Raw genomic sequence first — 5363 nt, 5'->3', positions numbered from 1 at the left:
TTTATGCTAAAATTTATCTTGTTAGATTGTGTGCTATCTCTTTTGGGGAACAAAAATTTCAGAATAGTAATGTTCTCTATCATTTTCAGAGTTGATTTTCCTCTCTCAAAAATTTTTATAAGGAAAATTGACAGTTTTCAAAATTAACTATTTTGAATGCTGCTGAATGTCATCTAAAGTAATTAGTTGTACAATGTTAATAACCAGATAAAATAATCATCTAAGTATTGGTTATTGATACAGAACATTTAATAATTTCAAGGCTTAAATCTAAAACTGTCAACCACTTGTTGGTAAGTTACCTGTTCATATCAAGTCCTCACACCTGAGAGATAAACATTTTCAACTTTGCTAACCTGTTGCAAGGGGACAAAATAGATAAGCCACTTGACTCACCCAAGGCCCTGAATCAAATATCTAGCAGAGAAAGAAACACCTTCAGTCACTTAATGGTTTTTTCAAAACATTCAAGAAAAAATAAAAAACTGTTAAAGAAATGTCTCAAACCTGGCACAATGACAGATGCTTCTAATCACACCACTCGAGGAGGCAGAGGCAGGCAGATCTCAGTGAGTTTGAGGTCAGCCTGGTCTACAGTTTGAGTCCAGGAGAGCCATACTACACAGAGAAACTGTGTCTCAAATCAAACAAACAAACCAGCAACAAAGAAAGAAATGTCTATAATTAGGCAAAATGAAAGCATTTTTTAGTTAAAATATCTGCTTAAGGTAACACGAGAGATACACTCCAGAAGATAAAACATTTCTCAGTCCCTCCCCTTGGTACATGTCCTTCTGTTCCTTACAGAAGGTGATCTCCCCCTTATGTCTCCTAGACAGTAAGTTGGTGGTCTTCTGTGACAGTGTTTTAGACAAATGTAATCTCCCTAAAGTTGATTTTTACAAGCTGTAGTTTTGCTGACTTGGGGCAGTTACGATTTTTTTGCTCTGGGTCTGTACAGTTTCTTTACGAAAACTGGTTTTGGCTATGATGAGTAAAGCTGCTACAAACATGGTTGAGCAAATTTCCTTGTTGTGTACTTGAGCATATTTTGGATATATGCCCAGTAGTGGTATAGCTGGATCTTGAGGTAGTACTATTTCTAATATCTGAGAAAGATCCAGATTGATTTCCAAAGTGGTTGTTCAAGTTTACATTCCCACCAGTAATGGAGGAGGGTTCCCCTTTCTGCACAACCTCTCCAGCATGTATTGTCACTTGAGTTTTTTTTTTTTTTTTTTCCTGCAGGAGAAACTTTTTTTTTGTCTTTTTAAAATTTTTTTTAATTTTTTATGCTAATTACAGTTTATTCACTTTGTATCCCAGCTGTAGCCCCCTCCCTCCTTCCTTCCCAATCTTTTTTAAAATTTTTTTTAAATTTTTTATTTAACTTTTATTAATTACACTTTATTCATTTTGTATCCCCCCATAAGCACCTCCCTCCTCCCCTCCCGGTCCCACCCTCCCCCCCTTTCTGCATGCATGCCCCTCCCCAAGTCCACTGATAGGGGAGGTCCTCCTCTCCTTCTTTCTGATCTTAGTCTATCAGTTCTCATCAGAAGTGCCTGCATTGTCAGGGTTCTAGGTTATCTCCACGGATAGTCCTTGGTTGGAGTATGAGTCTCTGGGAAGTTCCCCGTGTTCAAATTTTCTTGTTGTGTTGCTCTCCTGTGGAGTTCCTGTCCTCTCCAGCTCTTACTATTTCCCACTTCTTACATAAAATTCCATTCACTCTGCCAGTCAGTTGGCCATCAGGCTCAGCATCTGCTTTGACAGTCTGCACGGCAGAGACTTTCAGAGGCCCTCTGTAGCAGGTTTCTAGGTTGTTTCCTGTTTTCTTTTTCTTCTGATGTCCATCCTCTTTGACTTTCAGGATGGGGATTGAGCATTTTAGTTAGGGTCCTTTCTTTTGCTTAGTTTGTTTAGATGCACAGATTTTAGTAGGTTTATTTTATGTTGTACGTTTATATGAATGAGTATATACCTTGTGTGTATTTTGCTTCTGGGACAACTCACTCAGGATGATCCTTTCCAGGTTCCACCATTTACCTGCAAATTTCATGATTTCCTTATTTTTGATTGCTGAGTAATACTCCATTGTATAGATGTACCACGATTTCTGCATCCATTCTTCAGTTGAGGGGCATCTGGGCTGTTTCCAGCCTCTGGCTATTACAAATAAAGCAGCTACAAACATGGTTGAGCAAATGTCCTTTTTGTATACTTGAGCCTCTTTTGGGTATATGCCTGGGAGTGGTATGGCTGGATCTTGAAGAAGTGCTATTCCTAGTTGTCTGAGACAGCGCCAGATTGATTTTCAGAGTGGTTGTACAAGTTTACATTCCCACCAGCAGTGGAGATGGGTTCCCCTTTCTCCACAACCTCTCCGGCATGTGTTGTCCCTTGAGTTTTTGATCTTGGCCATTCTGATGGGTGTAAGGTGAAATCTCAGGGTTGTTTTGATTTGCAATTCCCTAATGGCTAATGAGGTTGAGCATCTTGTAAGTGCTTCTCTGCCATTCGATATTCCTCTACAGAGAATTCTCTCTTTAGCTCTGTTCCCCATTTTTTAAGTGGACTACTTGGTTTGCTGCTTTTCAGCTTCTTTAGTTCTTTATATATACTGGATATGAGTCCTCTGTCAGATAGAGGATTGGTGATGATTCTTTCCCAATCTGTAGGCAGTCGCTTTGTTTTGATGACAGTGTCCTTTGCTTTACAGAAGCTTTTCAGTTTCATGAGGTCTCGTTTATTGATTGTTGCTCTTATAGCCTGTGCTGTTGGTGTTCTGTTCAGGAAGTTTTCTCCTGTACCAATGAGTTCTAGGGTTTTCCCCACTTTTTTTTCTAGCTGATTTAATATGTCTGGTTTTATGTTGAGGTCTTTGATCCACTTGGACTTCAGTTTTGTGCAGGGTGATAAGTATGGATCTATTTTCATTTTTCTACATGTACACATCCAGTTGGACCAGCACCATTTGTTGAAGATGCTATCTTTTTTCCATTGTATGGTTTTGGTGTCTTTGTCAAAAATCAGGTGTCTGTAAGTGTGTGGGTTTATTTCTGGTCTTCTGTTCGGTTCCATTGATCCACCATTCTGTTTCTATGCCAGTACCATGCAGTTTTTATAACTGTTGCTCTATAGTACAGCTTGAGATCAGGGATGGAGATACCTCCAGAAGATCTTTTATTGTAGAGGATTGTTTTAGTAATTCTCGGTTGCTTGTTATTCCATACGAAGTTGAGAACTTTTCTTTCCAGGTCTGTAAAGAATTGTGTTGGCAATTTAGTGGGAATTGCATTAAATCTGTAGATTGCTTTTGGTAGGATGACCATTTTTACTATGTTAATCCTGCCAAGCCATGAGCATGGGAAATATTTTCAGTCACTTGAGTTTTTTATTGTAGCCATTCTGAAGGGTGAAAGCTGAAATCTCAGGATTGTTTTGATTTGCATTTTTCTGATGCCTAAGGAGGTAGAGCATTTCTTCAAGTATTTCTCTGCCATTTGATATTTATTGAGAATTCTCTGTTTGGCTCTGTACCCTATCTTTAATTAAATTACATGATTTGTTGCTATTTAACTCTTGAGTTCTTTATATATTTTGCATGTTCCTAAACTGAGGAATGCATACAGAAATTGTGGTACTTTAACACAATGGAATACTACTCTGCTATTAAAAACAAAGAAATCATGAAATTTGCAGGCAAATGGTGGGATCTAGAAAAGATCATTCTAAGTGAGGTATGCCAGAAACAGAAAGACACCCATGGTACATACTCACTTATAAGTGGATATTAGACATATAAATAGGATAAACATACTAAAATCTGTACATCTAAAAAAGTTAAGCAAGAAGGAGAACCCTGGGTACAATGATCAATCCTCATTCAACAAGGCAAACAGGACAGACATTAGAAGAGGAAGAAAACAAGGAACAAGATAGGAGCCTTCCACAGAGAGCCTCTGAAAGTCTCTACCCAGCAGTGTATCAAAGCAGATGCTGAGACTCATAGGCAAAGTTTGGGCAGAGTGCAAGAAATCTTAGGAAAGAAGGGAGAGATAGAAAGACCTGGAGGAGACAGAAACTCCACAAGGAGAGCAAGAGAACCAAAAATCTGGGCACAAAGTTCTTTTCTGAGACTGATGCTCCAAGCAAGGACCATGCATGGAAATAATCTAGAACTCCTGCACAGATGTAGCCTATAGCAGCTAAGTGCCAAATGGGCTCCCTAATAAGGGGAGCATGGGCTTTCTTTGGTATGAACTCAGTGGCAGGCTTTCTGACCACTTCCCCCTTTTGGGGGGTGAGGTTTACAGCTTTGCCAGGAAGCATAGGAAGACAATGCAACCAGTCCTGAGAGACCTCATAGGCTAGAGTGAGAATAGAAAGGGAGGAGGACCTCCTCTATCCTCTATCAGACTAGGAGAGGGCATAGGGGAATTAGAGGGAAAGAGGGTGGGATTGAAAGGAGACAAGGGAGGGATGTCACAGGAGGATATAAAGTGACTAAGTTGTAATAAATGATCACTTTAAAAAACAAAACTGGTTTTGTGTCAAATTCTAGATTTTCTTCCAAAAACCTAGTTGATCCTTCTGTGTAGTTTATATCTTGCTCCTGTAACACTGCAACATTTTATGATGAATTTTTTAAAAAAATATTTTCCTGGTTTCTCTGCAGATGTCTTGTGATGTCTATAGAACTCATGCTATCTGCCTTTATGCTTTGTCATTCTTCATCCAGGCATCCAATGTTCATACAGTTTTACCACCAGGACCCTTAGTTTGTCATGTGCTGAGCACAAAACCATTTTCTGCTAGGTGTCCCCATATTTTACACACGAAACACAATATCTATCTGCTTGAGTTGAGTCTGGGAATGCATCTCTTCTTAGACCTTTTCATGTTTTTGATGCCATACAGTGGTATAACCAATCTTTCAGTCTTCAAAATCCCCAACATGCTTCAAACACTTAATTTCATCCCAACATGACGGGAAATAGAAAGTGTTAAAATTTTTATTGCATTCAGGACTCAGAGGAGTGTGTGCAGTATTCTGCTCCTGTAATTCTGTTTCCTTCCTGTCTCCACTATCCTTGGTTTGAGAAACAGTTAATCATAGTTGTTTTTTTTTTTTTTTTTTTTTTTTTTGTGGAAGTTTTCGTTTCTTTAAAAACTCAGTTATGTTATGTAAATATGTTTTTGTTTTAATCCCACGTGTGGCATATGGGACTGCCTTAGTTTATCCACAGCTGTTAATTGCCTCCTATGGGGCTGTCATCTATGCCAGCTGATAACAGCCTCTTGCAGCTCCAAGAGGGAACATGATCTTTGCTAGCTGATAAATAAAAGAGCTCAGAGAG

This window comes from Psammomys obesus, unplaced genomic scaffold, assembly GCF_907164565.1.
Source record: "Psammomys obesus unplaced genomic scaffold, mPsaObe1.curated_primary_1811, whole genome shotgun sequence".
NCBI classification, from domain to species: domain Eukaryota; kingdom Metazoa; phylum Chordata; class Mammalia; order Rodentia; family Muridae; genus Psammomys; species Psammomys obesus.
The sequence above is the reverse complement of the archived record's forward strand: the minus strand, read 5'-3'. Positions refer to the sequence as shown.